General features: G+C 44.7%; 1 protein-coding gene and 2 pseudogenes across 1 annotated transcript in view; 2 read left to right on the forward strand and 1 right to left on the reverse strand.

Moving 5' to 3' along the window:
• Window positions 1–16,284, forward strand: part of PALLD (palladin, cytoskeletal associated protein) — a 759,036-nt gene that overhangs the window by 293,966 nt on the left and 448,786 nt on the right. The window lies entirely within an intron of this gene.
• On the reverse strand, window positions 9,733–9,851 carry LOC134934206 (5S ribosomal RNA; annotated as a pseudogene).
• LOC134934212 (5S ribosomal RNA) lies at window positions 11,631–11,749 on the forward strand (annotated as a pseudogene).

Raw genomic sequence — 16,284 nt, forward strand, 5'->3', positions numbered from 1 at the left:
CTATATGTGATACTGTCATGTGGAGGGTTGCAGTTAAAATGCCAGCTGTCGGGATTCAGCATACCAACACCAAAATCCCGATAACCGACAATACCGACAGCCACAATCCCAGGCACCAGGGCTATTGCCACTTGTGGGTGTCCACGACACCCATAGAGTGAGAGTAGAACCTGAGGGGACCCCGCTGCCGGCATTCTGGCGGACTGGATGCCGCAGTCGGGATATTGACAGCCAGTATCCCGTCCATCGGTTAATAGTATATATTCCCATGTGGATGCTGGTGTTTCAGTTTCTAGTTGTGAACAGTCTTTCCATAGAAAGCATCAGTGACCTACATAATGCATACTTGCCAACCATCCCTGAATGTCAAGGAGACTCCCTGAAACAGTGGTGATCTCCCTGACTCCTGAAGAGTCTAGCAATCTCCCTGAAGGGGAGTGTGTATGAAACATTGATTTCCTAACTTTCCACCCAACAGTGAGGAAATAATCAGGATGTGTACTATGAGAAAATGGCATTTGATCTTCAGTACACTGATGGCTACAAGAGTGGCTGTGTGCCCAAAGAAACTGCTTTGGGGCTCAATTACAGTTCAGACTAGAGGTTCCCAAACGCGGTCCTCAAGGCACCCCAACAGTCCAGGTTTTAGGTATATCCATGGCTCAGCACAGATAGTTAAATCAAATTGACTAAGGTGCTAATTAAGTCACCTGTGGCCAAGCATGGATACATTTAAAACCAGGACCGTTGGGGTTCCTTGAGGACCGCGTTTTGGAACCTCTGGTTTAGACATACATACCAACTTTTGTGTTAACGACACCCCAGGACACACCCAAAATTAGGGGGTGTTCCCTCATTACTAGGGATGTGGCCTCATAGGAAATGTTGTGTGCACAAGCTAGGACCCTGTTTTCATCACGGTGGGGTCATGCCCAGAATTCCGTGAGCTGCTGGCCATGCCCCCATTCCCTCTCTTCTGTGAATAGATGTTGCACACATGCGCATGATATAAATTTTTCTGCAGCGGGGTACACTGTGTTCCACAGGAAATACATTGGGGTGTAGAGTTGGATATTGATCCAGTGGCACCAACAGGCTAAAGCTTTGACTGTTCCCAGGATGCATTGCATGGTCTCCTCTATAACCCTGCCTCCTGACACTGGAGCTCAGTTTGTTAGTTGGTGCCTGCAGAGCAGGTCACATAACAGGGGGGTTGCGCTAGGCAGCTCTGAAAAGAGCTTTTGTTAGAAGATTCTTCAAGGGCTGCAGCACTTTTATGTTCTAGTGACATACTGTGCTGCGGCTCCAACACCTCCCCAGCAGCGCCGCATACTCCCGCTGGCCGGGTTCCCGTTTACTTGCGTTGGAGGCGCTCCCGTTTCCAGGGACACGCCGCTGGCGCTCTCCAAGATCACGTGACTGCTTATTTGGGAGGAGGTAAGAGGGTTCCCCCAGGTGGGACCCTCCGAAATCGCGTTCCGGTCGCAGGCTTATGAGACGGACCGCGATGCTGGCGTGGACACTTTGTTAGAGCAGGGACCCCACTATATCCACCAGGGCAGGGAGCACAGGTCGGATTTCACAAAAAATCCTTTTAACAAGGCTCCACAGTACCCTGTGGTGAGGACCAGCATAGGGGATAAGGCACTTGACCTGTAGCCCCTCCCCCAGCTTCGGGCACCATCTACTGCTGGTGTTCCCGCCCTGGAGCTGCTCCTTACTCTCCCTCACTCCCTGACAGAGATTTGGGTGCCATCTTTTCACAAGTAGCTGCGGCTGATCTCCGGGACTGCAGGGCAATGTCTCCTCTGTAAATCCACCTGTTTACTCAGCGCTGTGCATTTACAGTCACTTAAGTATTCTACATGTAATTTTAGACAGTGTTAGTTAAGAACAAGTGTACTTCTACCTGAATATTTAGTACAAGTATACTGAGATATACATCCAGTATCTGTCTTTGCATTGTTATATATATATATATATATATGTTGTTTTACTAGTCCAGTGCAGTTTTATTGTTTGTCTGAAATAATTTCTGCATTGTAACTGTGACTGAGTGTGCCTGTAGCTGCTGTGTGGATTTCACTCCTCGTGTATCACACCTATTGCTATCACTGTATTCTGTACCCTGGGGGGCTAGGTGCGTCAGGGTCTCATATATAGTGCTATATACTGTATATACTGTTTAGTGTGTTTTACTGTGTATTTCAGTCACCTCATACCGCTTTAATTCTCTGTTTGAGTCTTGTATTTACTGTCACATAAATCAGGGGGTTATTTGTAGGTATTGTATTTGTCTGGCTATATTGTACTGTTACTCTCTACGGCTACATTCACTATAATTTCTGCCACATGGAGCATCATGCAGTGCTTGCACCAAGGATTTACCTGAGGGGGAAGTTTTAACTGATGGGTTGTGTACTGGGTGCCATACATCTCCCAGTCTGTCCGCAGCCCCTGTAGCCAATCAGTAGCCACCTTAGGCAGCATTCTCAAGTATGCTGAATACGCTTGTGGTGCATCTTATGCCCTCTTTGGGACCTCCTGTGCCACTGCAGCCACATATTGTCCCTGTAGTTAATCCGCCCCGGGTGGACACTCTGTCTACCCAGATACAACAATTAAATCAATCTTTTGTGAGACAAAAGTCTACCCCACGTCCCTCTAGGGTCAAGGGGTCATCTAAGTGGGCAGCTTCCTCCTCACAATCCACTAATATTTCAGATAAGCCTTCTGAAGAGGATGGGGAATATACTGATCCGTCACATACTGATACAGTTGCTTCTGACCGCTTTTCGCCCAGGTCTGGTTAAGGACCACTTCAGATGCCTGGGTGCAGGAAGTTATCTCTCACGGGTACACTGTCTCTTTCAAGAGATGTCCCCCTCGCCAGTTCTGCACAAGGGTTATTCCTTCGGATCCGTTGAAAGCGCAAGCTCTAGATCTGGTTGTGCGATCCCTCCTGGACACAGGAGTGGTAATGCCGGTACCTCTGTCCCAGAGAGGCAGGGGTATGATACTATTCAATCCTGTTTCTAGTTCCGAAACCAAATGGGTCCTTCCGGCCTATACTCAACCTCAAATCATTGAACAAATTTGTGAGAGTGTCCAAATTCTGTATGGAAACTCTGCGCTCTATTGTACTGGCCATGGAACCCGAAGACTACATGGTATCCCTGGACATACAGGATGCTTACCTGCATATACCTATTGCCATATCGCATCAGCAATATCTGCGGTTTGCTATTGGCAAACTACATTATCAATTCCAGGCACTGCCATTTGAACTGGCCACGGTCCCTCGGATCTTCACCAAGGTAATGGCCATGATGATGCCCCTTCTCTGCCATCAGGGAATCAGGATCCTGCCATATGTGGACGACTTGCTCATCCTGGTGAACTCCCAAGAGGTCCTCCTCAGTCATCTGGAACTGACGGTCCAATTCCTACAAGCCCACGGGTGGCTCATCAACTGGAAAAAGTCCTCGCTGGTCCCTGCTCGGAGCATGCGGGGGGCACTGGGGGCACTGCTGGACACACACAGCCAAAGACTGTTTCTGTCTCCAGAGAAAGTCCTGAAACTTCAGGACAGGATCAGATACTTCCTTTCTCGCCAAAGAGTGTCGACACACTTGGCGATGCAGGTACTAGGCCTCACGGTGTCAGCTTTCAACATGGTAGAGTACACTCAATTTAATTCCTGCCCTCTGCAGAGGTTAATCCTTTCCAAGTGTGACGGCCTCATCGGATCAGGTCTCAAATGATCTCCTTGACTCCAGAGGTTCGTCTGTCACTGAGCTGGTGGCTATAGGACCAGCAGTTGAGCAGGGGCCATCCCTTCTGGATCCACAACTGGGTCCTGCTGACTATGGACGTCAGTCTGCGGGGTTGGGGTGCGGTGTGGGAGCAACACTCTCTCCAGGGTCGGTGGACCAAGGAGGAATCTCTCCTCCCGATAAACATTCTAGAATTGTGGGCAGTGTTCAGTGCTTTGGCGCTTGCCCTTCCTCTGATACAGAACAGTACTGTTCAAGTACAATCAGACAATGCCAACACGGTGGCATACATAAATCATCAAAGCGGCACTCGAAGCCGCATGGCAATGATGGAAGTATCAAAAATCCTTCATTGGGCGGAATGCCATCTGCCAGCAATATCGGCAGTGTATTCATTCCCGGAGTCCTCAACTGGGAAGCAGATTTCCTCAGTCGTCAGGACGTTCACGCTGGAGAGTGGAGTCTTCATCCGGAAGTCTTTCAACTCATAGTGGACAAGTGGGGCCTACCATATGCAGACCTGATGGCGTCTCGACACATCACAAGGTTCCGGTCTTCGGATCAAGGACAAGGGATCCTTAAGCAGCATTCGTGGACGCACTGGCAATTCCATGGAACTTTCGGCTGCCATACGTGCTCCCTCCAGTGTCACTCCTGCCCAGGGTACTACGGAAGTTCAAGCAAGAAGGATTATTACTACTTCTAGTCGCTCCAGCGTGGCCCAGACGGCATTGGTTCTCAGACCTGCAGGGTCTATCGATCGAGCGTCCTCTTCTACTTCCTCAACGACAAGACCTCCTCGTTCAGGGCCCTGGACCTGGCCACACTGGCTTTGACGACATAGCTCTTGAAGCTTCACTCCTGAGGCCCATCGATTGAGCGTCCTCTTCTACTTCCTCAAGGACAAGACCTCCTCATTCAGGGCCCGGACCTGGCCACACTGGCTTTGACGGTGTAGCTCTTGAAGCTTCACTCCTGAGGGCCAAAGCTTCTGCTTGGATTTATTACAGGGTCTGGAATTCTTACTTCACCTGATGTGCTGCTAAGAATTATGATGCATCAAAGTCAGAACTTCCAGACTTTTGGCTTTTCCGTAACAAGGCCTAGACTTAGGCCTTCGTCTGGCCTCCCTCAAGGTTCATATTTCTGCCTTGTCAGTGTGGTTTCAGAGAGAGATTGCAACTATTCCTGACGTTCATACTTTCACTCAGGGCGTTTTACAGATTCAGCCTCCCTATGTCCCTCCTGTGGCTCCATGGGATCTGTCTGTTGTCGTGAATGCCCTACAAGAGTCTCCATTTGAATCTCTTGAGTCTGTGGACCTTAAATGTCTTACACTTAAGGTCGTGTTTCTGATGGCTATTGCCTCTGATAGGAGGGTGTCGGACTTAGGCGCTTTGTCCTGTCATCCGCCCTTTCTGATTTTTCACCGTGACTGGGCGGTTCTTAGAACTCGTCCTGGTTATCTCCCTACAGTGGTGTCATCTTTCCATCTTAACCAAGAGATCGTGGTTCCGGCTTTTATCTCTTCTGGTTTGTCCTCCAAAGAGCGGTCTTTGGATGGGGTATGGGCTCTCTGAATTTACTTGGTGAGGACTGCCTCTATCAGGAGGTCAGATTCCCTTTTTGTACTTTTTGGTTTTCACAAACGTGGCTGGCCTGCGAATAAGCAAACCTTGGCCAAATGGATTAGAATGGTGATTGCACAAGCATATGCACAGGCTGGACTCCCAGCTCCTGCTGCTATCAAAGCCCATTCTACTCGGTCTGTTGGACCTTCTTGGGCGGCCTGCTGAGGCGCGTCCACCGAACAATTGTGCAAGGCGATTACGTGGCTCTCAGTGAACACGTTCATTAGGTTTTATGCCTTTGCTACTTCCGTCTTCCAGGATGCTTCCTTTGGATGCCGGGTTCTTGTGCCTGCTACGGTGCGTCCCCTCCCATGAAGAACTGCTTTAGGACATCCCGATGTATTCCCTGTGGAACACAGTGTACCCTGCTGCAGAAAAGGAGATTTATGGTAGACTTGCCATAGTTAAATCTCTTTCTGTGAGGTACACTGGGTTCCACAAGGCGCCCACCCTGACGCACTTAGCTTCTTTGGGTGTGTATGGCATTAGCCGCTGGTCCCTTCTCCTGTCGTGAGAATGAGGTCCTATGTGACTAACATCTGCCTTCTCTTTTACCTGCTACTGCATTGGACTGGTTAACAAAACTGAGCTCCAGTGTCCGGAGGCGGGGTTATAGAGGAGGCCATGCAATGCATCCTGGGAACAGTCAAAGCTTTAGCCTATTGGTGCCTCTGTATCAAGAGCGAACTCTACATCCCAAAGTATTCCCTGTGGAACCCAGTGTACCTCGATGAAAGAGAGTTAATTATGGTAAGTCTACCATAAATATCCATATTTAGTCAGAGAAGGCATTCCAACTTTCCCTCCCACCATTGTGACGGTTGGGAGGCATACATACACAATTCAGTTTTATGACATGGGTACATACTTTCCTTCAGTGACGCGCTCATAAATGTTGCTTCCACAGCCCCTTATATGCTTTTTCAAAAGTAGGTAAGTGTAAGCTGTAAAAGATATAGGGGTCTATTCATGAAGCAGTGAAAAGTATGGAGAAGTGAGCCAGTGGAGAAGTTACCCATGGCAACCAATCAGCATTGAAGTAACATTTATAATTTGCATACTATACAATTGTACGGAGCAGCTAATTTATTTGCCATGAGCAACTTCTCCACAGGCTCACTTCTCCACTCTTTTCACTGCTTCATGAACAGACCCCATATATGGAAGCTAGATGATAACAAGACAGTGTTGTGTTTTCAAATGGCAGTTTAAGTATAACTGTACATAACATATAAAAATGTGTGGCATTGATACCTCATAAATAAAGAAAGATACTGCACATACTACTAAAGAGCACCTGTTTCTTTGGAGTCAGCCATTTTATGTGCTAAATCAAATATTCTTATTGAATAAGATAAAGCTTCAGACATTAAAATTGCTGACTTTTACCTAAGCATACAATATACCTAAATGATATCAGTGATAAAGTCCCCGGAACATTGGTTCAGTTTACAAAATAGACTCCTCTACTGTGTAAGTAACAGGTGCACTCTAAATGTGACAAGAAACATCCAGGTCATGTTGCCACACTTGCCTCTGACAGCGATCAGACATGTTGTGGGGCATACTTTCTGACATACAAATGAGTTTCTCACAAGTGTTATAGGCGTCACACAAAAGAATGTGATATATGATATGATAGGATCATTCCATATGTTCTGTAGCTGAATTCCGACTTACTTTAAAAAGTCATGGTAGACATAAAACCTATCCAGGACAACAGACAGGCGTAGGCTTGTATGTCATTACTGGAGAATATATTCCTTGATTCTACATACTGTAGTTTCTTTTTACATTGAATACAAGTTTTCTTCTAGTAAAGAAATATGAGAAAAATTGTATTGAATTAGCTTTGCAGATGATACACATGGTGGCTGCTACCTTCAGTTCCTTTATGTGTAATGAAACAAAAAGGAGTAAGCGGCCACTACCTGTCTCACACTGGGATGTCACTGTGATATATTTACAGCGTACCGTATAAATCCTTCAACAGTTTCCTTGTTAGCTGGCCCATAATATAAAGGTGCTTGAGGACCTGTTGAGTTCACAGTTTGTTGTTAATACTGTAGTTGTCATAATGTCTTGCAGAGACACACCTAGAAAATACAGGTCCACTCATATGTTCTTCTGGGAAAAGGAGGTTGGGAGGGGGACTTGTGGTAATTTTATTTCTTCTGTAGCTCAAGCCAGATAGTCACAAATACAATTAATAGGGATTTAAAGTCAAGAGTGCTGATATGAGTTGAATTCAGGCTGGCTGTAATAGCTTCTGGATTACATGCTCGTAACTAAATGCGTATTGTGTGCCCGTATGCAGGGATGTACATGTCCCTGCGGGCGGACTGGTCATACCAGTACACTTGGTTGGATCTCAGTCATTATTATCAGTGCACACCTGCACCAGTCCTCTCCTTGGTGCTAGAGATGCATTAGAAAACAGACCTAGCTACACATAGTTTACCTTCGTGGAGAGGACCTTTCCCATAACCCCCTGGGTCCATGTCACAATCTATTTGGAATAGTAAAGTGTGGCGAGCGAAGCGAGACACCGAGCCCAAAGCGTGGCGAGCGTCCAGTGCTGCATAGAATTTTTTTTTTTACCCCAAACGAACGGAGAACGAAGAAAACATTTAGGTGCTGTAAGGGCGGAAGTTCTCTCCTGCCCTCTCGTTTTGTCACTTCCAGGTCCTGAGCATGAAGGTAACATAGACACAACCAATGCTGCATAGCCCGCAGTTCCGATGACACAGTCTCACTGAACATTACAAGTGTAGTTGCATCTGAGATAGCCATGACTCTGCATCGCTCATACGTATTCAGTATGTATTGTACTATTACCGTGTTAATGCATTTGTGTTAATCATACAGCGTATGGTATTTTAGGTTTGATGGAAACGTGATGGGGAAATGCCCGCCTCTGCCTCTGTTGTTGTATTTTATAGTACAGGGTGATAAAAAGGGTAACAAAAAAGCATGGTAGATGTTATTCAGAATGATAGTAAATAACTGAAGAGTGAATGGAATGCAGTTTTATTTTCAATTGGTTTTGAACATGATAGCATTCAGATGACGCTCTTTATTCAGGATACACATTTGTAGTAGATTGCTGAAGTTTTGCATCACTCGGCAGGTCATTTCCGGCGTTATCGCTGCAATTTCTTGATGAACCTCACTCTTTCATTTGTCTAGCTATGGTAACAAGCAGAATTTTCATTACTGGGCGGAAAACAATCATTAGCATCATGAAAGGCCTCTACACAGCCAGCGGGGCCATCCGACAGCTGAGGTCTACATACATTAACCAAGAATCATTAATGAACTGGAGGCTGCTATACGTCAAGAAATGACCATATCATACTAAAAAGCAATTGAAAATAAACTGTATATTATGTACTAACATTCTGAATAGCATTTTCCATGCCTGTTTGCTTACCCTTTAAAATCTGGGAGGGTTCTTGCCTCACCTTGTTCTACTTTCTTTGTAAAATAGCCTAATAGTAAATACAAAATTATTTCCATTAGTGACTGTGGGGGAGAGGTATCAAGCAATGTGAAGAGTGGAGAAGTGTACATTAGGCCTGATTCATTCCTGATCGCTGCTGTGCGTTTTCACACAGCGGGCGATCAGGTCCTAACTGCGCCATGCATATGCACCGCAATGCGCACGCGCGCTGGACAACAAAAACAGGTATCACCGGTCAGCAACAAGATGGTGCGAAATATCCGATCACACGGACGTTCGTAAGGTATTTGACAGGAGGAGGCCGTTTGTGGGAGGTAGCTGACCGTTTATTGGAAGTGGCAGAGGGAGAGAAAGAAAGCTCTTGTGTGGGCGCACTCTTAAAAATGAAGAAAATATTGTTCAATTAATTGCTGAAAGTTATTAAAATTTATGTTTATTAATCAAGAGTTAAAAAACAAGTTACCCCTCTACGATCCAAAGGAGAAAATGTAAATATAATAAAGACATGAGAAAATGTAAAAATGTTCTGGTCTGTTAATCACATGAGAAGGATTAGAAAGGCTGCAGACACCTAATAGTCTAACACCCGTTTCTCCTGACCAGTACAGATAATCTGTATTAATGAAACCGACCAAGGAGGTCACTAGCTGTAGAAGGTCAAATAATGTGTCTTAGAGAACCACTGAAATCAGGTTGATTCTAAGCAATTTAATATTCACCTATTATTCCATGTTACTCAGAATTGGAGATATCTATATTGATATAACCTGAACGCAGAAAGAAGAGAAGAAAGTTTTGAAAGAACAAATAGTGGTGATACTGCTGTTGGTGTCCACCCTTCTGAGGAAGGGGAATAGTCCCTACTCTACAACACCAGGTATTCCCAAGGAGTCCCCTCTCAAAGTACTGACCCGGCCCAACGCTGTTTCGCTTCCAAGATCAGACGAGATCGGGCATTAGCAGCGTGGTGTGATAGTAGAGAGGCTATCTACCAATGAGAGTGCACCTATATACAGATGGTAGAGTAAAGATTTAGAAAGATAAGGCCATGTAGATCTGCTTTCCACGTTAGGCGGGGTGAGCAAAATGTCACTTAATGGCAAAGTGCACCCTGGATCGTGAATGAGAGTCTACGGAAAAATAGTAAGTGGTGAAAAGAACAAGGATATTGTCACTTTTTAAATTGGACTGGTGGTTATTAACCCTGGTGGGAAACCACGTCACAGAGTATGCAGCGTCAGATAAGATAGTACATGGAGATATACTTCACATATGTGTACATTTTTGTACAAAGCAACACATCATTACTTTGAAAAAAAACTAAAAAGGTATAGCACACTGTATACAAAAGAAAATGAAATAGTATGAAGAGTGAGTATAGTCTGTAATCTATGGGGTTTATCAGGCTATAATATGCACAGAAAATCCAAAATAATTGGCTTGCGGTGTGAATGGTGTATCAAGCAAAAAGAAGCACTTATTGCCGTGATATTGTTCTGCAGTCTGTAGGATTAATCGTATGCAAGAAAAAATCTCCAACATGCAGCATGCAATGTGGAGTAGTGTGCCAAATAAGCACATATACCAATAATGCTAGCCTGTGATATGTGGGATTGTAGTACTACGATGTGCACAGAAAATTACAACTACTGAATGTGCAATACATGTGCCCAATGAAAAAAAGGGTACTTATAAAAATGAAAAAATTCAAACATAAATTGCAGATGAAAAATGGCAGATAGAAAAGTGATACTCAAGATATCAGGATCTGGAAATAGGTGAAAATGCGGGATCCTCCAAGGACAGGTTCCATGCTGTGAATCCGTGGAAAACGCGTTTCGCCCGTTTGGGCTTGTTCACTTCCGGGATCTGATCCCGGAAGTGAACAAGCCCAAACGGGCGAAACGCGTTTCCCACGGATTCACAGCATGGAACCTGTCCTTGGAGGATCCCGCATTTTCACCTATTTCCAGATCCTGATATCTTGAGTATCACTTTTCTATCTGCCATTTTTCATCTGCAATTTATGTTTGAATTTTTTCATTTTTATAAGTACCCTTTTTTTCATTGGGCACATGTATTGCACATTCAGTAGTTGTAATTTTCTGTGCACATCGTAGTACTACAATCCCACATATCACAGGCTAGCATTATTGGTATATGTGCTTATTTGGCACACTACTCCACATTGCATGCTGCATGTTGGAGATTTTTTCTTGCATACGATTAATCCTACAGACTGCAGAACAATATCACGGCAATAAGTGCTTCTTTTTGCTTGATACACCATTCACACCGCAAGCCAATTATTTTGGATTTTCTGTGCATATTATAGCCTGATAAACCCCATAGATTACAGACTATACTCACTCTTCATACTATTTCATTTTCTTTTGTATACAGTGTGCTATACCTTTTTAGTTTTTTTTCAAAGTAATGATGTGTTGCTTTGTACAAAAATGTACACATATGTGAAGTATATCTCCATGTACTATCTTATCTGACGCTGCATACTCTGTGACGTGGTTTCCCACCAGGGTTAATAACCACCAGTCCAATTTAAAAAGTGACAATATCCTTGTTCTTTTCACCACTTACTATTTTTCCGTAGACTCTCATTCACGATCCAGGGTGCACTTTGCCATTAAGTGACATTTTGCTCACCCCGCCTAACGTGGAAAGCAGATCTACATGGCCTTATCTTTCTAAATCTTTACTCTACCATCTGTATATAGGTGCACTCTCATTGGTAGATAGCCTCTCTACTATCACACCACGCTGCTAATGCCCGATCTCGTCTGATCTTGGAAGCGAAACAGCGTTGGGCCGGGTCAGTACTTTGAGAGGGGACTCCTTGGGAATACCTGGTGTTGTAGAGTAGGGACTATTCCCCTTCCTCAGAAGGGTGGACACCAACAGCAGTATCACCACTATTTGTTCTTTCAAAACTTTCTTCTCTTCTTTCTGCGTTCAGGTTATATCAATATAGATATCTCCAATTCTGAGTAACATGGAATAATAGGTGAATATTAAATTGCTTAGAATCAACCTGATTTCAGTGGTTCTCTAAGACACATTATTTGACCTTCTACAGCTAGTGACCTCCTTGGTCGGTTTCATTAATACAGATTATCTGTACTGGTCAGGAGAAACGGGTGTTAGACTATTAGGTGTCTGCAGCCTTTCTAATCCTTCTCATGTGATTAACAGACCAGAACATTTTTACATTTTCTCATGTCTTTATTATATTTACATTTTCTCCTTTGGATCGTAGAGGGGTAACTTGTTTTTTAACTCTTGATTAATAAACATAAATTTTAATAACTTTCAGCAATTAATTGAACAATATTTTCTTCATTTTTAAGAGTGCGCCCACACAAGAGCTTTCTTTCTCTCCCTCTGCCAGTACTTGTACTCTCTAGCTCTGGGCGCACCACCAATAGGGACATAATTAGAAAGTTTGCAATTTTCTTTCCAGTAATATAATTGTCCAATTGTTGGTTTCGTATAATTTTTGCAATTTATACATACCGGTGCACGGTCGTTCTTCTTGTCCGAACGTTTATTGGAAGTGTCCAGAAAAACGCAGACGTGCCCAAGAGTTTTTAGGGAGGGTGTCTGACATCAGCTCCGGCCCCGATCAGCCTGTGCTGATCGTACTGGAGGAGTAAAGTCCTGGGCTGCGCAGAGACTGCACACAGTGGATTTTTGCAGTTCGGCGTACACATGTTCTACTCTTTGATATCTCTCCCCCTATATTTTATGCTTGTCCAGTAATAATGTTTTGTATACTGTTGCTGCTGCCAGCATAATCTGTAATGTCCCAGGAAAATTGTCCAGATATCTCTGAATTTATGACCCTAAAACAAATGTAATGCCCGAGAATTATCTACTCAAGATCAGCCAGATCATTTTGAGGCATCCAATCAACAGATGACCTCTGTTGCCTATAATTTTGCCCATCTGAAAACCACACTAACAGGTCAACATCTGATCCAGATGCAAGGTCCATGCACCAAATGATGGCAGTTGTAAAATAGTTATACCCACATTTCCATCCAAATTAGGAACAGGATATTTCCTGTGGAGTTCAGGCCAGGCAGCATGCTCGGACCATAGGCCAGATGTACTAAGCCATGGGTAGAGATATAAGAGATGAAGTGGAGAGAGATAAAGCACCAACCAATCAGTTCCTGTCATTTTTCAAACACAGCCTGATACATGACAGTTATTAGCTGAATGTCTGGTACTTTATGTCTCTCCAAGGCTTAGTACATATGCCCCCATGTGAGGAGAAGAGAAGAAAGAGTTCTGTAGACGTCAGTCAGTAAACGGTTGCATATAGTAATTACAACTACAGACCTGTTACATTTCAATGGAAAAACAGATTCTGCATTCAGTGTCAGTATGTGATACACATGGTATAATATACGGACTATTAGCATGACAGTGTACTGCAGTTATGATTTAGCAGTGCTAAAGCTGGTGCTCTCATATTCTTCTGATTCCTGGACTATAAAACATTAATGTGTTGCTGCATAGACTGTGGTTATGCAGGACTCACCTGGGACACATTCTGGACACACAGTAGCTGACAAAGTATTCTGGAACAAGCACTGGCTCCATTGACTGTTTTTCTTGGTCAGTGCAGCAACCTTACTGCTAGGCTCTGATCCCAGCTTGTAAACCTCAGAAATCTAGAACTAGTACTGCTTTTTCAATTACCTTAAATTACGGTGCATTATATTTATTTAATACCTTAGGTGTCCACACTAAATAATAACCAAGAGTGTATCTCAAAATTCATTAGGTCTACCAGTATCTAACCTTACACAATTATCTCCTTCTTCTTTATCATCCCTTCCATGCCGACACTGATCCAATGTATCCCTGTATACAGGAGTTGTAGAAATTGCCCCAGCAGATCCATTATCATCAAAGATCGACTTCCCAGTGAGAGTCAACTGTGTGTTGTTACATGTTACATGTTCCTCTCTTCCTCTACATACAGATGGGTCCATGTTTATCTTGACCTTTAATAGGATTAACTGAGACTGGGCAGTCGGACTTAATCCCCTGCTGTAATGACTTAATCCCCTGCTGTATTGTTCTCTGCATTGTATTGCAGCTGAGAACAATAGATGAAGGGTTTAAGTTAATAAACCATGGTGTGCCTAGGTGCAGCAAATAACTCAAGATAAAGGTGGACCCATCTGTACCTCACATTCTTGCCCTGCCCCCCATCCACATACCATCTTTATCAAGTATCACTGAAACTGTACCATCAGAAAAAGGACTACTTTACACACTACAGTTAGACATTGGACCTATCAAACGACTGAAATACTAATATTCTCCACAAACAAAACCTCCTCCTTTGTTTTAATCTATATACAGTACTTCTGTGCTGTCATTTATAACTATACATAGAATTTTGTAATAAAACTGGTTCAACTGTGTTTTATTACATACTGTAGTTAGACCTGTGTTTCTCAAACTCGTTCATGTTTTCCAGACCATCTGTGGATTTTTAGCTAGGAGATCTAGAAAAAAAGAACTATTAGGGATCCTGAGTAACGAGTTTGAGAAACACTTAAGTTAGACCATTTTGTTACAATATCTACATGTAATACATTCTGTAGACTACATTGCAAATATTTATTGCAACAATTCCTTTACTTTTTGTCAGTACTCAACAATGAAATCGTTGATTGGGGTGCAGTCAATATAACTGCTGTCGGGATCCCGGCATTCAGGAGAAAGACTCCGGAATCCAGATAGCCGGTGAAATACCAACACCTGGAATACAGACACATGCTTGGTATTCCCCCTCGGTTGGTGGGTCGACGCGTGGTGAGCGCAGCAAGCCCGCGAGGGGACTTGCTGCCTCGCTGCCAGGATTCTGGCAACGGGATGCCGCTGTCGGTATAGTGACGGCCGACATCCCGTCTGCTGTCATATCATACTGTATGTATTCCCATGGATTAATGTATTTTCTCTGACGTCCTAAGTGGATGCTGGGACTCCGTAAGGACCATGGGGAATAGCGGCTCCGCAGGAGACTGGGCACAACTAAAAGAAAGCTTTAGACTACTGGTGTGCACTGGCTCCTCCCACTATGACCCTCCTCCAGACTTCAGTTAGAATCTTGTGCCCGGCTGAGCTGGATGCACACTAGGGACTCTCCCGAGCTCCTAGAAAGAAAGTATATTTAGTTTTTTTATTTTACAGTGAGATCTGCTGGCAACAGACTCACTGCAACGAGGGACTAAGGGGAGAAGAAGCGAACCTACCTAACTGGTGGTAGCTTGGGCTTCTTAGGCTACTGGACACCATTAGCTCCAGAGGGATCGACCACAGGACCCGACCTCGCTGTTCGGTCCCGGAGCCGCGCCGCCAGCCCCCTTACAGAGCCAGAAGCAAGAAGTGTTCCTGAATATCGGCGGCAGAAGACTTCTGTCTTCAACAAGGTAGCGCACAGCACTGCAGCTGTGCGCCATTGCTCCTCATGCACATCTCACACTCCGGTCACTGATGGGTGCAGGGCGCTGGGGGGGGGGGGGGGGCGCCCTGAGGGCAATATAAGACACCTTGGCTGGCAAATCTACACCATATATAGTCAGGAAGGCTATATAGGTGTAAAAATACCCCTGCCAGAATTCCATAAAAAGCGGGAGAAGTCCGCCGGAAAAGGGGCGGGGCCATCTCCCTCAGCACACTGGCGCCATTTTTCCCTCACAGCTCCGCTCCGCTGGAAGGACGCTCCCTGGCTCTCCCCTGCAGTGTCAAGCTACATAAGGGTAAAAAAGAGAGGGGGGGCACTAAATTTAGGCACAGTATATATAATATAAGCAGCTATAAGGGAAAAACACTCATTTATAGTGGGATCCCTGTGTTATATAGCGCTCTGGTGTGTGCTGGCATACTCTCTCTCTGTCTCCCCAAAGGGCTTTGTGGGGTCCTGTCCTCTGTCAGAGCATTCCCTGTGTGTATGCGGTGTGTCGGTACGACTGTGTCGACATGTTTGATGAGGAGGCTTATGTGGAGGCGGAGCAGATGCCGATAAATGTGATGTCACCCCCTGCGGGGTCGACACCTGAGTGGATGGTGCTGTGTAAGGAATTACGCGACAGTGTCGACTCCTTGCATAAAAGGTTTGACGACATACCAAATGTGGGACAGCCGGCTTCTCAGCCTGTGCCTGCCCAGGCGTCTCAAAAGCCATCAGGGGCTCTAAAACGCCCGCTACCTCAGATGGCTGACACAGATGTCGACACGGATACTGACTCCAGTGTCGACGACGATGAGACTAATGTAACTTCCAGTAGGGCCACACGTTACATGATTGAGGCAATGAAAAATGTGTTGCACATTTATGATGTTATCCCCGGTACCACAAAAAAGGGTATTATGT

The sequence above is a fragment of the Pseudophryne corroboree genome, chromosome 1, assembly GCF_028390025.1.
Source record: "Pseudophryne corroboree isolate aPseCor3 chromosome 1, aPseCor3.hap2, whole genome shotgun sequence".
In the NCBI taxonomy this organism is placed as follows: domain Eukaryota; kingdom Metazoa; phylum Chordata; class Amphibia; order Anura; family Myobatrachidae; genus Pseudophryne; species Pseudophryne corroboree.